Below are 20,635 nucleotides of genomic sequence, written 5' to 3' on the forward strand. Positions count from 1 at the left end.
AATCCCGGAGATAGATAGAGCCTACAGGTCACTCCGGCCGAAAGCTAAAGCATGGGAGCAGCCAAGAGTTACAATAGCAAAGTTGTGCCGATACCAGGATTAGAAGAAGATCCTGAACTGGGCAAGGCACACTCAGTTGGAAGGCCATTCAATCCCAAGTTTACCAAGAAATTGGCGCAGACCTGGCCAAGCACCGCGCTGAATTTAATACAGCAAAGCGGCCTTGTACAAGAGAGGGATGCGATTTGGGAATTGTTCGGTAACCTGCTCGGGGAAGGAATTCTACTTCACCGTGCCAGCTGAAGCGGATGAGTTTGTGTGCAGACAAAAGCTGGGAAGATAGCAACAACAGCGGCAACAGTGACGGCAAACATGCTTTCGGCATAGCTGTACGTTCCAGGAAGGAGGGGGTGAGAGCGGAGAGGTGCAGAAACAACAGGTGGAAGGGAAGAACACAACAGGTGGGGGAAGACAGGGATCGTTCCCAAGGGTGGGGGGGGGGGGGTGGGGGTGGGGAGGACTACACTAGCGAGCAAGGCAGTGCAGAGATGTGCAGGCAAAGGGGAGGTCGCGGCACAGCTCCCGACAGGGAGGACGTACTTCACAGGGGGGGGGCGGGGGGGGGGGACAGTGCCAGGAAATGAGCAGAAGGGGAAAGACAGAAGAGGCGGGAAAAGGGGGCCCACAGGGGCAGGGAGGGGAGGAAATCAAGAAGGGAGGACAGACTCAAGAAGGAAAACCAATCTGGGGGGAATGCTGGCTACAACAGGTTGCTTAAGGTGGCACCGAAAGCAGCGACACCAAGAGTGCCATCTTGCTAGACCCGGAATCAGGGACACCCGACAGGAGAGCGGGGGGGAGGGGGGGGTAGAGGAGAGGGAATACAAACCCCCCCCCCCCCCCCCCCCCCCCGATCAGGATAGTCACGTGGAACGTCAAGGATCTTAACAGCCCGGTCAAAGGAGCCAGAGTCTTCACCCATCTGAAAAGCCTGAGGGCCGATGTTTTCTTCCTCCAGGAGACACATCTGAGGGAGAAGAACCTACTGCGGGTAAGAAAGATCTGAGTGGGTCAGACCTACCAATCGTCTTGTGGGATGAGGGCTACGGAGTGGCCATCCTGTTGAACAAGAGAACAGCATTCATAGTGACAAAGACGGATACGGACCCAGGGAGGACAGTATGTCAGAGTTAGTGGTGCTCTGGAAGGACCACGAATGGTCCTCCTGAACGTGTACACTCCCAACTGGGACTACGCGGAATTCATAAAGACAATCATGGCAGAAATCCCGACATAGATACACACCGACTCATCATTGCGGGGGGGGGGGGGGACTTTAACTGCGCACACAATCCAGAGACAGACAGATCCAGCCCAAATCGGGGAAACTAATGAATATCGCATTGGATCGGAACACCTTCAAGGAGCAGATGAGGGCTTGGACCCATGGAGGTTCACGCATCCAGGAGAGAAGGAATTTTCCTTCTTCTCCCAGGTCCACAGGGTTTACTCGAGGACTGACTTCTTTGTAGTGGGGGTATCGGTGTTTTCAGGGATAGAGGGTGCAGAATACTCCGCAATCATAATCTCCGACCTTGCTCTGTACCACGTGGATGTGAGATTGGAGACGAGCCTGACTTAACGCCCTCCATGGAGGCTGGACATGGCCCTTCTTGCTGATATGGCTATTTTTGATCGGGTATCACAGGCCATAGCCGGGTATGTAACCAACAACCAGAATATGTAGATCTCACCCTCCACATTCTGGGAAGCACCAAAGGCGGTGATAGGGGGAAAATGATTGCATTCAATGCGCAAAAAGACAGGGAGAGGATGGCCAGGCAACAGCAGGTTGATTCCATACTGGAGGTGGACCGGCGGAATTCCATGGCCCTAACCGTGGAACTGCTGGCAGAGAAGAAAAAGTTGCAAATGGATCTGCTATCAGGAAAGCAGTCAACCAGCTCCGCCAGACACTGGGACCTTTTATGATCACGGAAACAAAGCTGGTGAGCCACCTGCTGGCTCACCAGCTGAGAAAGCAGGCAGCCACGAGCATAATAGCACAGGTTAAAGACCGAAGAGGCTAGTCGCTGTGCCAAAAAAGATCAACGAAGCCGGAGGGACTGCCATTTAAACTGGCCCAGACCAAATTCCTCTACCTAGGGATCCAAATAGCCCACAACTGGACACGGATCTATAAATAAAACCTGATTAGTCTTTTGGAGTAAGTTAAATAGGATCTGCAGAGGTTGGGGGGGGGGGGGGGGGGGGGGGGGGGGGGTGAAAAGAATTGTCCTGCAAAGGATGAGAAATGTGGGAAGCCTGGCCCATCCGAAGCTACATTCTTACCACAGGGCGATCACTGCAGAAAGAGTTTGGGGATGGGGCAAGGAACTGGGAGCAGAGGGACAAAGCCATAAAGGACCGGTCCGATGGCAAGCTGAAGCCAAACCAAATTGTATATAAATGCCTGTAAATATGTGTCTCAGCCATATTGGAGAATGCAAAATAGGTATGCTGGTTAAAGGGGAGGTGTCATGGTCACAATTGTTGTTATGAAGATGCTCATTTGTAAATATACGTGGTGATTTTGTGTGTTTTTTTTCTGATAAGATATGACATTTAATTTGTTGGATATAAAATACAAAACTCAATAAAAAGCATTTTTTTTAAATAGTAGCTTGTCGTGCAATGATAGTGTCTGCTATTGGTCCAATCGGTAAAAGAAGTGTACTAATGTGCTCTCCCTCAGATTTTCTATTACGATGCAGCAATGCTGTATCTTAAAAGTCTTCTCCAAGGCCCAATCCTGTGACTAGTCTGGCCATGAGTGAATCCCAATGGAGCTGTAAGTGTGGAATTGCAATCCATTTTTGATGATTTTAAAATGTGTGTGAAAGCTTTGAGATTACAGGTTGCTAAGATGGCGTCGCCACTCACTGCTGAGCAAAGGACCTTCCTGTGCTGGGTTTGGTCTTTTAAAAATGGCAGCGCCTCACTTTGGCCTGATGAAGTGGGGACTGCAATGGCGATGTAGGTCAGCTGGCTGCCGAGTTCATTCGTTCAGCGTATCGCATGACCAGTTGGCTCTCCTGAATGGTTGAGAGATGCACAGAGTGGTCAAAATTACTTACTGGTGATATTTGTTTTTGTCAGACTCGGAAGCCATGTGTTGAGACTCAGAGTCAGGGATCAGGTTTAGCAGCGGGTTGCTTTCAAGTGGCACTATCTGAATGGTTTAAAAGGGGTTTCTCAGGACTAGTTGGCCTGGAATTTAAAATGTCGGGCTCAATTCTCCGTTCCTGAGACTAAGTGTTGACGCCAGAGCAGGATTCATGGAGTTCCATGACAGCAAAACTGGAGCTGCACCTGAATCGATTCAGTGACTGTTACGGGGCCAACGCCGACGCTATGTGGAACACAATAGATTCCAATGAGAAATGATGTGGGGTCTGCCAGATTTGCGATTGAATATACACACATCACTCCCCGCACTCACGATCCCAGCCAACAAGATGGCAGCAAGGAGAACGGGCCCAAGATTCACCGGCCTAATCATGTGTCTTATCTTGAGTCTTGCAGGACCTGCTGATGATGGGATAGGTCCATCAGATGGCCTCTGCCCCCAGCCAGTGCCACAGCCGGAGCCCCCTTGTGAGGCGAGTAGTGATGAGGAGAGCAGCCCGGATGGCAGCCCTCAACGAGACTCAGGGCGCCCCGGAGCTCAAGTCCGAGAAGGACACGACTTCCCATCACAGCTGTCTCCAATACCCTCCAATATCCCATCCCAGAGACACCAACCTCGGTTGGGCATTTAGTGAAGAGAATCCTGGTGCGCACCACACAGCTCATCCGATACATCAGGTGGAAGTACGAAATCCCGAGGCGGCGGACAGTCAGAGGGTGGGCCGATCCCAGGATCTAGCTGCCATCCAGATGGGTTTCGGGCTGCTGAAACGGACAGTCGCATCGATTGTGGAGATGCAATCACAGAGCCAGGGACTACACGAGGGGTTTTCGGCGAGCATCCAGGATCTGCAGGTGTAGGAATCCAACCGCGTGCAGCAGGCAGAGGTGGTGCCTGTCGACCATTTGTGCCACCCAGGCCAACACCGCACAGGTGGCGTTTGCGGTGGAGGCATTGGGGGAGAGGGTTGCAGCTATGTATCAGCATGTTCAAGGCCTGGGGCAATCTGTGCAGGCACTGGCCGAGGCCCAGGGCAAGGTTGTCGCCTCTCAGTCAGCCATGTGGGAGAGCCACCTGGAAATCGCAGCGGTGCTTCTGAGCGTGGCCCAGTCACAGCAGGCCACGGCTGAGAACGTCAGCAACATTGCCCAGGTGCTGGCCGACATGGCACAGACACAGAGGGAGGTGGTCCAGTCCCAGTGGGAGATGGCACAGTCACTGGCTGATGTGACACAGATCCAGAAGGTGGTGGCACAGTCAATGGATGATGTGGTGCAGTCCCAGACGATGGTCCACTCCCTGTGCTCCATAGAAGCGATCATGCAGACCCTGGTCAAGACCAGAGCAGGCCTCCAGGACTGGCAGCGCCAGGTGGTGAGGGAGCCTCAGGGGATAACTCTGCTCACAACCCATCCCATGGAGTAGCCCGGGGGCCATCGGGCACACTGAGGGAGGAGGAGGTATTGGGACCTGTACCGGTGACGGCCGCAGGAGAGATGCCAGAACACTGCAGCGCACTCTCCCCCTCCTGTCCCCGGCGCATCTGGTGGGCAGTGGTCAGAACAGGGCCACACCACACCACCTGGGACACCCGAGCAGCAGCCAGGCCCAGTCGCCTCAAAACACAACCGCCAACGGGGACCCAGGTCACAGGACGGAAATCACAGCAAACCATCTCCACTCCAGATCCACTGTCTGGGGATCCACCTCGAGGTAGCTTTAGGGCCCGTAAGGCCAGAAAGGTAGACACCAGTTAAGTTGGCATGGGCGCAGGGCACAGTTTAGTTACAGGGGCTAGGGCACAAATCTGTATATACATTGTCACATTAAACACCTGTTCACACCATGACAACCTGCCTCGGTGCTCTGTCAGATGTCGGGTGGGCTGGTCTTGAGTAATCTTGAGTATTCCAAAATATCTCATCCACTAAAACTTTGTTTTCTTTTTTCTAGGCACTAGCAGATCGAGGCCATCCTGGCATCTCAGCTCCATTCCAAGCCATCAAAGGACGTTCGTGGACAAGGAGGCTTACCCACACCCTGCACCAGTGCAGAGCCACACACCTTGGTGGGGTGTAGCTCTGAATTAGACTCTGGGTCACGTTCTAGAAACTACCCCACAGCAGTCGGAAAGTAGGAACAGCCCAGGTATCTGACGCTCGGAGGCCTGCTGGAGACGAACCATCTTCTCAGTCCCAGTCAGACAATGAGCTTCTGGAGGTGGCTGCCAGTTCAAAGGCGGAGATGCAACAACAGGCAGCAGAACATCAGGCAGAGATTTGAGTTACTCAGCAGACTAGAAAAAAACAATAATAATAATAATAATCTTTATTGTCACAAGTAGGCTTACATTAACACTGCAATGAAGATAATGTGAAAAGCTCCGAGTCGCCATATTCCGGCGCCTGTTCGGCTACACAGAGGGAGAATTCAGAATGTCCAATTCACTTAACTTAACAGCACGTCTTTCGGGATTTGTGGGAGGAAACCGAAGCACCCGGAGGAAACCCACGCAGACACGGGGAGAATGTGCAGACTCCACACAGAGAGTGACCCAAGCCGGGAATTGAACCTGGGGCCCTGGAGCTGTGAAGCCACAGTGCTATCCACTATGCTACCGTGCTGCCCACACGATGGTGGAGTCTGTCTGTGTTCTGTCTGATAGCATGGCTCCGACATGCCCCGAGGTCACTATGGGAAGATTGGCAGCCACCATCGAGACCTTGTACAGCTGGTCTTGCCAGATTTGCGTTCAGCCCTGCACTCCATGGCCACATACCCTGGCAGGCACCATCAGGATGTAGGTGACATGGGAACGAGGCACCTTGACCTTCCTCCAGGTTACCCATCTGCTGTAGCAGTGAGGTCGGGGCCTTCTGGCACCCACAGGGGCGATCCGTGCCAGCCAGACACCCCAGGGGCTTCCACTTAGAGCACTCCAAGGGTGTGCAGCTGCTCACAGTCCCCTTTGCCACACAAACCCCAGCAACACAGGCCACCAAGGGTGCTTCTGCTCCTGAGCAACAACCTTTATCAGGCTGGGGTACGCCATCTGCCAAAGTCATCACAGACATCAGGATGCAGCAGACAGCAGGCTGCCTACTATTCTGATGTGGATGTTGAGAATCCACCACGAGGTACTGTCGGGTTCAAAAAGTTTTAAAATTTTGATGTCATTTCTGATTCATGGGTGTGTTATCACTGCAAATAATTTTGCACTTCTCTGACATCATTTGGTTGGTATTTGAATGTTCAAGTCAACTAAAGGCATTATGAATTTGTACTTTGGAATCCTCTTATCTCAAGGATTAGCCATCTTCTCACTCAGACTCAAAATCCCACTCTGAGATGAACATTCATGTTTGTCAACCTCAGTGCAACTAGTCAACTGACCCTGTGTGTTGTCAGGGAGATGCATTTAAATCTTTATTGTAACAGTGTGATAGAAAGTTTTTAACCATTATTCCTTAAGGGACAGCAACAAGTGAGGACAACTCATCAGCACTGATACTCGAGCAGCATCTGGGTCTCCTCAGTGTTAATATCTGAACCCAAGACATGGGCCAAATCTTTCGTTGCTCCAGCAAGTGCACATGTGACCTAGAAGCACGTGAAATCATGTGTGGAGGGAGTCAGAAATGCGCTCGGCAACAATCAAAGAGGCAATTTAGCCCATTGAGAGACCAATCGAACACAAATTTACATGTCTGCTTTTACGGATGGTGGGTGAGCAGATTGATTTATGGTTAATAAACGTGTCTGGGGACAGATCTGTGTACGATTATTCTACCTAGACACTCGAGGCATGGTTTTAACATCGATATTTATTTGTCCATTGGTCAGCAGATCACTGAGACAGCTCCACAGTGGTTGTCCCCGTGAGGGAGCATATTAGAAATACCAGCCCGCATTTTCCCTCTTCTTGGTGCCTACACTCTTCCCGTCCTCCCCGGCAGCGCTCAGACATTCACAGAGCATGTTTCATGCGGATGCCAGCCTAGCTGGCCAGCCAGCGCGAAATTGTGCCCTGGGGCCGATCACAACTGGGAACTCATATTACGTCCGATTCCAGGCTTGTTGAGTGCACGTATCCAATGGGCAAAATTTGATGCCAAGCACCTTTAGATGAGATCCCGAGGTTGGCCCTCTTCTCAGTCATGGCATCAAAAGGGTCAAGCCTTGACTCACATCCCTATCATTCCTTGGTGGACTTTAAGTTGACCGAGTGAGCGCATCAGCGGGTCACCACTGACCGAAGCTAAGATCAAATCTTAGAGAGTCACAAGGTCAGAATACACAAGTGTGAAAGCAGGACCCGTTCTTTCAGCCATGGTTTGGCTATTGCCTAAGATGGCAGGGAATGACTTGCTGGGCCAGGAGAGATGTGGCCGATCAGCTCACTTAACTTTACTCCTCCTGGAATCTGTCAGCAATTAAAGTATCACGGGCATGTCTCCCATGTCTTCCTTCCTCCATGGCATCAATGTGTTCATAGTGTCCCTCAGCTTCCTGCACCTCCTCATCTTCATCTTCCATTAAGCTCTCATCCTCCTCCAGTTCACCCTCTGCAGAGCCTCACACATTTGCATATCCAGCTTGTGAAAGGCACAGAAAACTTCAATCATGTGGGAAACCCTCTCCGGTGCATATAGCAGAGATCCACCTGAACAGTTCAGGTATCTGAATCACATCTTCTGAAGTCCTATGGTCTGCTCTATGAGGGAGCATGTTGAGGTGTGAACATGTTGTACCTCTCCTTGGCACATGTTTGAGGGCAACGCACCAGAGTCATCAGTCAGTGTTGAAGTGGGAAGCCCTTATCCCGCAGCAACCATCGCTGCAGATGTTCTGACCCCTTGAAGATCCCAGGCACCTGGGAATGATTTAGGATATAGGAGTCATGACAACTCCCAGGGTAACATGCACACACCTGCAGGGTGATTCCAATGGTCACACATTAGTTGCACGTTGATAACCCCTGCGGTTAATAACCATTAGGGGTAGCTGCAAGGGAGCCCGTAAAGCCACAAGGGGTGTAGTTTATTGCACCGTGCACTCTTGGGAAACCTGAGATAGCTGCAAAGTGACGAATCTTTGATCCTTACAATCCTCGTCCAGAAGAAGCCTGACACAATGATCGGCCTTCCTGTAAAGGACACCGATGTATAAAAGAGATCGCCGATATGTTGCGGACTGAGAAATGCCACACAGAACCCCTGCTAATCTGTGGAAAAATCCAGAGGCAAGGAAATTGAGTGTTGCTGTCACCTTCAAAGTCCCTGGCGGGAGAAGCCTCCAATCCCTTGTGGCATCAGGTCTTCAGCATGAATGTGGCAGAACGGGATAACAACAGGTGTGCCTGGCATTGCCTCTCACTCATTGGAATGTTGGATAATTTTTAAAATATAAGCAATCTGGCGATTCACCTCTGCTGTCTGGGTCTCTCCTCCTCACCCACCAGTTAATGCTCAGCCTCCCCTTGAACATGTCCCCAAGGCTTGGCCTCCTACTAGAGTTGGGTTTGCTCACACTTCTCCTTCCTTGCATGAGGACTCTGAGAAATTCAGCATTGAGCCCTGGATCCATAAGTTATTTTGCCTGCTCTTTGAAATGAAACATTAGTCCAGAGATGTGATGTGTTGTGTCCTCTAGGGGGCGATAAGGTGTCAATGAGATGGTTAAACCAAAGTTGCTCTTCACACCATTCTTTGAAGTGGCCTACCAATGACCATTCAGTTGCTCATCATTTAAACCTGTGAGTGCCCCTCATTGATTGGATGCCAGATAAGATGAAGCTGTGTCTTCTTCACTATTGCCTTCATTTTCCAAGGCTGCATTCCTCCCGTATACTCTGTTAATGTTGAGACTTGGATGTGAAGTTACTGTGTTCTGTCTATCCTTTACAGCGCTGAAGGAAATGATTGGCTTTGAGTTGCTGCCTTTGTAACTGACCTGGATCCTGTCCATGGCAGTGGCACTAACATGTGCCTGTGCATCCCAAGAAGGGGCTCTATAGCCCAGCTTAGCGGTCCTTCTATACATCTAATACCCCACTCATACAGGACTGATGTTACTTTTTTTTGCAGGTTGGCATTGTTCTGGGAGCTCAAGATTGTGCTACTACACCTTTACTTCAGGACCACGTTTGATACTCCTTCTCTCACTGTCCATGTGCCCCCAGTTTACCTGGAGCCTCACGATGAAAGGTAGAACTACCCTTGTCATTCTCCAGCCTTCCCCAGTAATACTGGATTATTGGATCCCATCGTTTTTGTGATGGACATTCCAATTCCCCCCCCTCAACCCAAAAGCCCATCACCTGCGAAGTGGCCATGCCTCATGTGGAGCTCTGCCCACCCCATCTAGAGGCTGCGTATACCATTGCCTACAGAGGTGACACCGCCCTGCTTCCCCCGCCCCAACTCTAACCCCCCAGCCAACACGATAGCTTCACATATTCCCCAAAAAGTGTGTCTTCCCTATCTACAGGCTACAAATGCCCTGGTCACGATCGCCGTTCCACCAAGCCCGCCAAGCCCAGGGACATCGATTGCAGGACAGCCCTGCACACCAAGTTGTGCTTTTTTCCTGTTAAGAACACAGCTCTTGTCCCTCCATGCTGCGGTCCACCATGCTTCCAATGATTGCTCCTGCTGCATGCCACTACTCTTCGGCCCTGTCTCCTCTCTCTGACTTCAGACTCTGAAGCTCACATAGATCCTGGACTACCTGTCATCTCTGAATCCTTTTCATTTCACAGGACCAATGTCTGCACTCATGACTCCTGCCTGCAAGCCCCTTAACTAAAATGAGAACATTCACATTGTTCCTCTTTCCAGGAAGGGCTCCAGACAACAGTAACACTACAGCACCGACTTCTGAGTGGCCATATGAACCATCCCTAATGTGCCACACCAATGAACACCCCCCCACCTCTTCCAGAGTCTGTATACATTGTCTTCCCACAATGCGGGTCAGAATTCTCCAGCCATTCGCTGGCGGCGGGATTCTCCATTCCCACTGGCAGCTGTAGCCATCTGGGATGGCCACTTCCCGATTACAAAATGGACACTTTGCAAAGATTGCAGGGAAAATGGACAATACTGAGAAAACAAGCAGGTTCAGGGTTTGTCTGCATATTGGAGCCGCAGTCCAAGACAAGACCAAAACTGCAAACCCAGTAGCATACTAATGGCCCATCTCCGGGAACAAAAGAGTAACATTTGAGTAACCGATACTAAGGCAGACACCGCGACGCCAGAGAAGACCAGAACAAAGCAGGCCAATGGCCACCTAGGACATGCCCAGCCATCAGGGCACCCACCCCTTTATGGGAGGAAATCAATAGGAACGATCGAGAAACGGCCCAATTAATTGGGGCCAAGTTCAAGGCCCGCCCAAAAGTGTGCAAAGCCCTTTTGGGTTTAAGAAGGATCTCCCAAGAGAGAATCGTTCTCTTGGCTCCGGCTCTCACCGAGGAGGTACCTGCCCAACAGCTGCACCAGAACTAAGTAAGTCCAAAGTCAACGCACGTTACCAGACAGACGACCTTAGCTGTTCCCCGTCACCATTTCGACCCCAGCAGCTTCCCAGAACCGAACAACGGCCATTGTTCCTCTGACTGAGTGGGCGCCCAAAGCTAAGTATAGGCTTTAGCAGTAGTGACAGTTTAGTCTGTAGTATTTGTGCATGAGTATATTTAACTGTGTGTGTAAATAAATAAGCATTTGACTTTGAACTAACTAACTGGTGTATCGAGTCTTTGATCAGTACTCGGTTTGAACCTTGTGGCGGTATCGAAAGATACCTGGCAACTCTAGAGCAAAACGTAATTAGAATTAAGGAAGGCAACCATACTGACCGCCATATTCAGAACCAAATAAAGAGGGAAACATTCAGCAACATTTACTGGCGACCTCGGATGGGACTCGATCTAGAAGTGACCTAGTCACTCCGAGAGAACCCAAATTTGAATTGGAATCCAATTGGAAACAGAAAAACCACAAGTGTGTGAACGATACCGATCAAACCTCTGAAATTCAGAAGTGTGTTAATGCATGCGCACTAACAGGGATATACGGTAAACCTGAGAGATTTTGTTGCGTAAAACTGTCGGGAGTTTTGTAGGCCGGAAAATAGCGGAAGCCGTCCCCGTGTTTACATCACCACGTTATCACCCCCTGTTCCAAATTCAGTAGAGAACCCAGAGATAGAGAAAATGGCAATGAAGGCAATGGAACGCCTTATGAACACCCATGAATTTGAGGTTGCAGCGACCAGTAGAGTAGGACAGTGTCCCATATGGGAAGAAGAGATCAGGAAATATCTCAAAGGGAAAGGATGGCCCCTTTGGAGTGAATTCTGCGCCAATGACGAAACAGGTCCCGGAAGTATAGGACATACTTGGTGGGAGAACCTGTCAGAGATCCACAAGAAGAGCTTCGGGAAAGCTCACAAGCTGATGGCAATCGTGTCCTGCTTGGCACATTTGCGAGGCACAGAGGAGGTCGTTAGGACGCTCCGTAGAGAGATTGAGGAGAGAGACAGAAATAGTGAGGGAGATGTGAGCGAATTTGAGAAGGAGAATAAGGAGTTAAGAGAACAGTTAGCAGCGAGGGACAGAGAGGTGGATGATGCCAAGTGGGCACACCGGTCTTGTCTCGCCCATTTGAGTAGTTTTCAGACCCAGTACGATAAGGCCTACCAGGACACGCAACGCGCGGTCTTGGTAAGACAAGAAACCGAGCAACAGGTAGAACAATTGCAGAAACAGTGCAATGATTTAAAAGCAGCCCTATGAGCGCTCCACACTTCCATGACGGAACAAAGGCAGAGCTCCGTAGATCACGCAAAGTGCGGGAAGCAAATTGCAGAATTGCAATCTCTGCTTTCTGTCCAGAATGGGTTTCAAAGTACGTTTGGACCCCAGTTAGACCAGGAAAACGGCCCCGATTGGCAGGAGTTAAATTAAACTGTCCACAGATACGTACATGGGACATGCATGCAAGAAAAACCCCAGAAAAGGAAAGCACCCCAACCCCCGACTGAACAGGCAGAACACACCCACATGAACCCGGTAACCACACACCGCAGGGCCGCAGCAGATGGAAACGCAGATTTCCGATACACAACCCCGTTAACCGTGACCCAATTACGGGACGCGTGTGGAAAAATTACACTGTTCCTTCCCACATCAGACCCCACCAGTTTTTGGCTAGAGTTAAACAGCAGGCTACCATGTACGGCCTGGATGAAAAGGAGCAAGTGAAGCTCACAGTTTTAAGGCTCAACCCTTCAGTCGTGGCAGCCCTTCCCGACACATATAATGTAGGAGGAGGCACACTCCAAGAAATGCACACAGCGATCCTGGATGCGATCGGCTATAACAGAGGAGACCCCGTAGAAGGCCTGAACAAGTGTAAGCAAAAGAAAACAGGGCACCTCACAGCGTTTGCTGGACGCTTGTGGATACATTTCACATCAGTATTTGGAGAGTTAGTCCACGCCCATTTGTCCGCGGATAATATGGCAAAATGGACTTGAATCCTAGTCTCTCATGCGACAGAGAGGCCCACAACAAGAAATGGGCTTTGAAAAGATTGTCCCGCTCTTGGGAACAATCCGTCCAAGGCAAAACCGCATTTGCAAAACCTGAGGAAGAGCAGGACATGCATCCAGTTAGGACGCACCAGAACCCCGGGTAAATGAGGGCAGGAACAGCCGACCGCAGCTTAAATCCCAGGAATGCTACAATTGTGGACAATTAGGACACTATGCACGAGAGTGCAACGCGCCCTAAAAGCAGCAGAGAAACCAACAGACAGGCACCCTAAATAAGAATAGGGCAAAGCCAATCCATAGTGTTAGCGCCCGTTCAGAGAATGCCAACATGAACGGCACCGACTGACGGTGTTCGGGATCCCCAACTTGGGTCTGCGACACACTTTGGAACAAGTCCGGTAGAGCGGTAGTAGCAGGAAAAGTCCGGTGACACCCCGTAGAACTTTTTTTGGACAACAGGAGGGTCCCGCACCACGCTCAATTCCTCCACGATGTTTCAACGAGACACGTGGCTCACAACAGACACCATCACACTCAACGGTTTTACAGGCCATTTACAACAAAGACACATCACAGCCCCTGTAGCGATACAAATAGGGAACATTACGACTAAACACCCCGTAGTTTTGGTCGATCTACCCCAGATAGCTGAACATATCATAGGAATCGACTTTATGAGCTCCCACAACCTCTCATCCGGTAAATAAATGTGGATGGAGTATGGCAAAAGGCAGCACGAGCCCCTGCCATGCTCACAGTTGGAGAGTATGCAAACAGAATCAGCGCAGTAGGAGACTTCTGGTTCGACCCGCGAGCCATTAGTCAGGGCAAACAGGTTAGGGAAGTCCTGCAGCAACACAAAGCAGCATTTGCACAGCACAAGCACGACTGTGACAAGATAGCTGGCTTAGTGGACATTACAGGTCCCGGCCCCAGACCCCAAAAGCAGTATGGTTTTCCCCAAGAAGCAGAGGGAGAGATCTCCAAAGTAATAGAGAGTCTGCTTGATCAAGGCGTACTCAGATCAGTAGCCTCCACAAATAACACACCAATTTGGCCAATCAGGAAACCCGATGGATCATGGCGACTGACCATTGATTACGGGGAATTGAACAAAGTAACCCCAGTAGCACCCCCCCACCGTAGCCACGAGTCCCGAGACCATGCTCAAACAGGGACTCCAGTCAAAATGTTTTTCGGTTTTGGACATTAGCAACGGCTTTTGGTCCATTCCATTGGATAAAGCGTGCCAATATAAATCCATCTTTACATTCCAGGGACAACAATACACGTGTGCCTTCCACAAGGCTTCCACAACTCTCCCTCCATTTTCCACCGACAGCTGACAAATGGACTAGCAAAATTTTCCCGACCCGATTGTCTGGTCCAGTATGTAGATGACTTGCTACTACAGACAGACACAAAGGGAGAGCACATTTTGCTTCTCGCAAAACTCCTAGGACTCCTAAAACTGATTGGATGTAAAGTCACCCCCAAGAAGGCCCAGATTTTGCAGTAAAAAGTGATTTACTTGGGGACAGTAATCACACATGGTAAACGCGAGATCGAGCAAAAGAGACTTGACTCGATCATCAAATTGCCCCTTCCCCATAACGTAACAGCCCTCCGGTCATTTCTAGGACTGGTTGGCTACTGCAGAAACCATATCGACGGTTTTGCCACAAAAGCTGCGCCCCTATCGACCTTCTCAGGAAACAGGAACCTTGGGAATGGCTTCCACAGCACATGGATGCCGTGGATGCTTTAAAGAGAGCCCTCAGCATTACAGGTCCCAGATCCACTTTCCCCGTACGCAATCGAAATAGCAAGCACCGACCGAACCCTTTCGGCCGTGCTCCCCCAGGAACACCATGACTGATTAGGCCCCGTGGCATACGCCTCACGCGTGTTAGATCCTGTCGAGCAAGGATTTTCAGCCTGCGAAAGGCACCTGCTCGCAATTTTTTGGGCAGTACAGCACTTCGCCTACATTACAGGACTCAACCCCATCACCATTCTCACTGAACATACCCCAACACAGCTAATATTAGACTGTCGACTTAAAGATGGCACAGTCAGCCAAATCCGCGCAGCCCGTTGGACCCTTCTTTTACAGGGATGGGATATTACAGTTAAAAGAACCAAGACCCACACTTTCTTAGCCGATAATTTGCAATATGCAGGTAGCCCACATGAGTGTGAGATAATCACCACAAAGCACAACACAGGCCCATTTATACCAAAGTCAGCTTCCAGGAAAGCAGGTAATACACCCCAGAGACCCCAGCCCACAGATACGTGCGCACCCCTGAAAATTTATGTGGATGGCTCCTCCACAGTTTTGAACGGAAAGAGAATCACCGGTTGCGGCATTTATGTAGAGGACGTGCAGGGACGCGCCCTAGATGAGATTTCACTAAAGTTGCCAGGACATCTAGGCTCACAGGGAGCAGAACTGGCAGCCATAGCGTACATTGTCGACCACAACGACTCGTTTCCGACCCCAGCGGACATATATTCGGACAGTTTATATGTCTGAAATAGTTAAACGGAATTCCTACCCCTGTGGGAAGCTAGAGGATTTGTTTCCACAGACGGAAAGCCCATACCCTCAGCCCCATTACTCCGGCATATCCTAGAGACAGCTAAAAACAGGAAATATGGTGTCATTAAGGTTCGCAGTCATCACCGTTCTTCCCCCCCGGTAATGTTAAAGCAGACGCCCCAGCGAAGGCAGGTTCCAGACATGGTTACTTTTGGAACCCCCCAAAAGCATCCCAGTACACACGGTTCAGGTCTCACAGACCAACATTCAGGATCTAGTGAAAGCCCAAAAGGAAGATGAAAAGCTCAGGGAGGTTTTAAAAGGAACCTTCCCAGCCCCGTACGATAAGTTTAAGAACGCAATAACCACACATGACGGTGTGATTTTGAAAGACGGCATTTATGTAGTTCCCAGCCAGGCCAGGAACCAGATTATTTGTCAGTTCCATGACAATCATGGACACCAAGGCATTGAACCCACCCTAACCCACCTCAGACCTCTCTGCTGGTGGCCTGATTTAAAAGCCGATGTAACCCATTACATTGAAAAGTGCTTTATCTGTGCCCAGGACAATCCGGACAGATATGCATGAAAGGCTCAATTTAGTCACACCCGCCCCATTAATGGCCCCTGGACAAATTTGCAGATAGATTACATAGGACCCCTACCCCCCTGCAGAAATTGTTTTAAGTATGCGTTGGTGGTCATTGACACTTTCACAAAATGGGTGGAAGCTTTTCCATCCAGAACGAACACGGCCAAAACAACAGCTAAAATCCTAACACAGCACATTTTTACAAGATGGGGCTTCCCACTCAGCATAGAGTCCGATCAAGGCTCCCATTTTACAGGGCGAGTAATGAAAAACGTCCTCACAATTTTCGGAATTAGGCAGAAGTTTCACATAGCCTACCACCCCCAGTCAAGCGGCATTGTAGAGAGGATGAACAGGACTCTAAAAGCCACTAACAGGAAAATGGTGCAACAGAACAACAGCACCTGGGATTCAGTTCTCCCATTTGCTTTAATTTTCTTACGAAACACGGTATCCACGTCCACAGGATACACCCCCCACACCCTCATGACCGGACGCCCCATGAAAGGGACAGAGTATTTATTGGGACTGGATTTGGCCAGCCCCGCAGTCACCGCCCTCACGCATGAAAATGCTGTACAGCAGCTTATTGAGAATATAAAGGCAGCCCAGCTCGTAGCAGCTGTGAGACTTGGGACCAGGAGGAAACAAAGCAAAGCTTGTTTCGATAAAACGGTACATGCCACCGAATTTGTAGTAGGGCAGCAAGTGATGCTTTCCCTAAACAACCCCAGTTCATTCCTTTCCCCCAAATTTTCCAGACTGTACTCCATTTCGGACAAAGTCAGCTCCTCGGTATACAAGATCACATATCCCAACGGTAAGTCTGCATGGTTTCACATAAACCAACTTAAGGCTTATGGCTCGCAGAACAACCATTCACACCACATCCTGCTCACAGCAGCAAATGAACACGTCCCGCCCACAGATGACGTATTCCTTCCCTCCCCCAGCCAGTCCAGCCCGTCCTCAGACACATCTTCAACTCCACCCCCAGAGGCACGATTCGGCCTCTCCCTTCCTTCAACCAGCAGCGATAGCGACAGTGATATCGATAGCAATGACGACAGCCACAGCACACCACGTTATGATTACACCCCTGCACCAGGCCCCACTCCCAGCGAATCCGAGCATGATTCCAGTGACCCCTTCGAAATCACGGACATCAAAGCCTCTGATCCAGACTCACCGCCCGACGATTACAGATTACAACCTAGTAGCTCCAACCTCGACACACGATTCTGGCACCGAGACAATTCATTCAGGCTCATCCGGAATGATGAGATGGACCCCAATTCGCCCCAAACTACTCCAGTCAAGAGTATGGCAGCCGGGAGAAGATGATGACATAAAGTTTGCCTCCCACCAAACGAATCCCTTTGCGACCCTGTTCGCTACTGAGCAACGAGGTGTCCACATAATGGCAAAAAGGAACCGATGGAGAGATACGGTGTCCTTTCTGATGGAACCTGCACCATCTTTGTTGTATGTTTGTTCGTTTAATGTACATATTAAATGTTGTTTGTGAATTTGAAAGTTTTCATGGCCCCACGCCACCACCCTTTTGACGCCCAATGGCTGTTAATGGAACAAGTTTGTCGATAGACAACCGTACAGAGGAACTAGTCGGCAGACACCACTCATAGCTACACTTCTGATTTGGTCACGAGAGGCAGCCCCCCACGACAAGCACATTCTTACCCATTCTTGCCGGTCGCTCAGGCAGTGGAGAAACGGCACTGGTCCCCGCCCTGCCTGAGGACACCCCTCTGGTCAGCTACGCTCTGGTAGAGCACAAACAGCACAGATCACCGTCCTACCCGGGGATTCCACCCATTTCTTACCTGCCGCGGCCCATATGTGCCCCATTTTGGCACTTTCAGTTCGAAATTCTTTTGTTTATTTCTGGCGACCCTTAGGTTGCTTCCGTATGCTATTTACATCCTCAAACACTAGGATGGTAGATTCCACAGGCTGCGAGACGGCTCGCACTGTGTCAGTATTTTTCTCGGATGTCTTGTCCAAATATTCGGTATTAAAAAAAATGAGGTAGTCACAGATGGTGACCAATCATAATGAGTAATTGGCAACAGAGGACAGACAGACAGACATACGAGATCATAAGCAAGATAATAACAGATATTATGCTTGTGTCCATAGAACTCCGGAACCTCAGGAACACCAGAGAAAGAAAAAGAAGACAGAAAGACGGAAAGGTGAAGACAACCTTCATGTTTTTCACCTGGATCTTAGCGGGATCCCTTCAGTTGTGCGCGGACGTTACCCCCCTGACCCCTACCACACAGGCCGTGAATGATTCCCACCCCTGCCATACGCTGTATCCCAAAATAGTTAACCCCGAGATAGTTACCCCCGAGACAGTTACCGACACCCCGACCTGGTGTGACAAGTGTATAACCTGGTACTCACTATCGTACATAGTAGAATCACTCTTAGCACTGGCGATACTCTGCAGTGTCGTGCAGACACTTAGACTCAGAAAATGTCAAAGGAGAGCCTCCCGCTCTCGCACCCCGGTATACAGGTTTAGGTCCCCTATTTTCGGACTTCACCAAACCCCCAACCCCTTGAGTGAATTAAAGTGCATCCGTTTTTCTTTGTGTGTGTTTTGTTCGTTCAATAAAGAAATGTAAACCTCTGTGCTTGACTGCCAAGCCAGATAAACTTGTGTTGCTGCTATTTGTACAGTTTAAAGTGTTGTAGATTATTTTTGATTGTTTGAGTGAGGATAGTTTATGGAGGATAGTTAGAGGTTCCAGTTTTTAAAATTTTGTAATGCATGCCTGAATGTCATAGCGCCCCGTAGAGTTTTATAATGATGTATGTATGTAAAATGATTTTAGGTAAAATTGTGTTTCATAGGATAGGGCAGTGTAGAGCCCGTGAAGTGCTTATGGGTGCCCCGCTTGGTCAGAGAACGAAGACAACGCGGTAATGTGATCCTTCACGCTTCGCGTTGAGGATCAGCAGGAAGGAGTGTAGCCATCTGGGATGGCCACTTCCCGATTACAAAATGGACACTTTGCAAAGATTGCAGGGAAAATGGACAATACTGAGAAAACAAGCAGGTTCAGGGTTTGTCTGCATATTGGAGCTGCAGCTCCCAGACAACACCAAAACTGCAAACCCAGTAGCATACTAATGGCCTATCTCAGGGAACCAAAGAGTAACATTTGAGTAACCGGTACTAAAGTAGACACCCCGGCGCCAGAGAAGACCAGAACAAAGCAGGCCAACGGCCACCTAGGACACACCCAGCCATCAGGGCACCTACCCCTTTATTGGAGGAAAGCGATAGGAACGATCGAGAAACAGCCCAATTAATTGGGGCCAAGTTCAAGGCCTGCCCAAAAGCACGTGAAACCCCTTTGGATACAAGAAGGATTCCCCAAGAGAGAATCATTCTCTTGGCTCCGGCTCTCACCGAGGAGAGACCTGCCCAACAGCTGCACCAGAACAAGTAAGTCCAAGGTCAACGCACGCTACCAGACAGATGACCTTAGCTGTTCCCCAGCAGCCTCAGAATCGAACAACGGCCGTTGTCCCTCTGACTGAGTGGGCGCCCGAAGCTAAGTATAGACTTTAGCAGTGGTGATAGTTTAGTCTGTAATATTTGTGCATGAGTATATTTAACTGTGTGTGTAAATAAATAAGCATTTGACTTTGAACTGACTAACTGGTGTATCGAGTCTTCGATCAGTATTCGGGTTTGAACCTTGTAGCGGTATCGAAAGATACCTGGCGACTCTAGAGCAAAACGTAATTAGAATTAAGTAAGGCGACCATATTGACCGCCATATTCAGAGCCAAATAAAGAGAGAAACATTTAGCAACACAGCGCACCTCTACGTGTGGGTTTCCCCACTGTTGGCGTGGGGTGGCTTCAATGGGAACTCCCACTGACAGCACTGGGAGCAGAGAATTCCGCTGCCAGCGAATAGCTCGCCACCTACCACTGCCGAGAAACACACAGCTGGAAGGCAGGAGAATGTTACCTGTAAAATCTCTTGGGGCCCACCTGTTTGTCAGCATTTTATGCACCTTTGTTGAAGTAAAGCTTGCCACCCCTCAGTCTTCCCTCTACCTTCCATCATTTGTCGTCCTCCTCCACCTCCTTGCCTCTCTGCCTTCTTGCCCCTTTCCCTTACCCCCGTGCCCTTGCACAGCCCTCATTCCCCATTGCCCCCTTTGTGTTTGTCAGCCCAACCCACACCCCCGGACAATCTCCGAGTTGGTCAAAGTGGAGACCGCACAAGTCCCGAAGTACAGTGCTTTCCACACAGACAACTGTGTCAGGCACTGCGAGCAGAGACCCCTACAATCCACAACTGGAGTACTGGTCAGAGTTGGCCAAAGTGGATAGTCCATGAGTGCTGCAGCACAATGCTGTGCTTCCAGATATTAGCATGGAGCTGGAGGGCAGGAAATGCTCTGACCCAGCAGTGAAGCAGTCATTGCAACAAGACTGTTGCAGTGCTACGGCAGGTAGGCTATATATGTATGTTGCACACACCCCTCAAACTCCCACGCGAATAGAGGTCCAACCCTTTTCAAACGGGTTTGAGGCCAACGTGATTTCCTGTTGGCGTGACGCAAGATTGGAAGGTGTGGGGACCTTCGGGCGAGCAGCAGTTTTAATGAACAATCATGAGATACAAATAAATGCAAATGGAGTTCACACCACCTGTCCATGGGATAACCAACCTGCCATTAACCCGCCTCT

General features: G+C 49.9%; 1 protein-coding gene across 1 annotated transcript in view; it reads right to left on the reverse strand.

Annotated features, from left to right (window-relative positions):
* The window catches only part of LOC140428025 (cilia- and flagella-associated protein 47-like), a 1,060,448-nt gene that overhangs the window by 924,801 nt on the left and 115,012 nt on the right, over nucleotides 1-20,635 (reverse strand). The gene's annotated exons all lie outside the window — the stretch shown is intronic.

The sequence above is a fragment of the Scyliorhinus torazame genome, chromosome 8, assembly GCF_047496885.1.
Source record: "Scyliorhinus torazame isolate Kashiwa2021f chromosome 8, sScyTor2.1, whole genome shotgun sequence".
Classification (NCBI taxonomy): domain Eukaryota; kingdom Metazoa; phylum Chordata; class Chondrichthyes; order Carcharhiniformes; family Scyliorhinidae; genus Scyliorhinus; species Scyliorhinus torazame.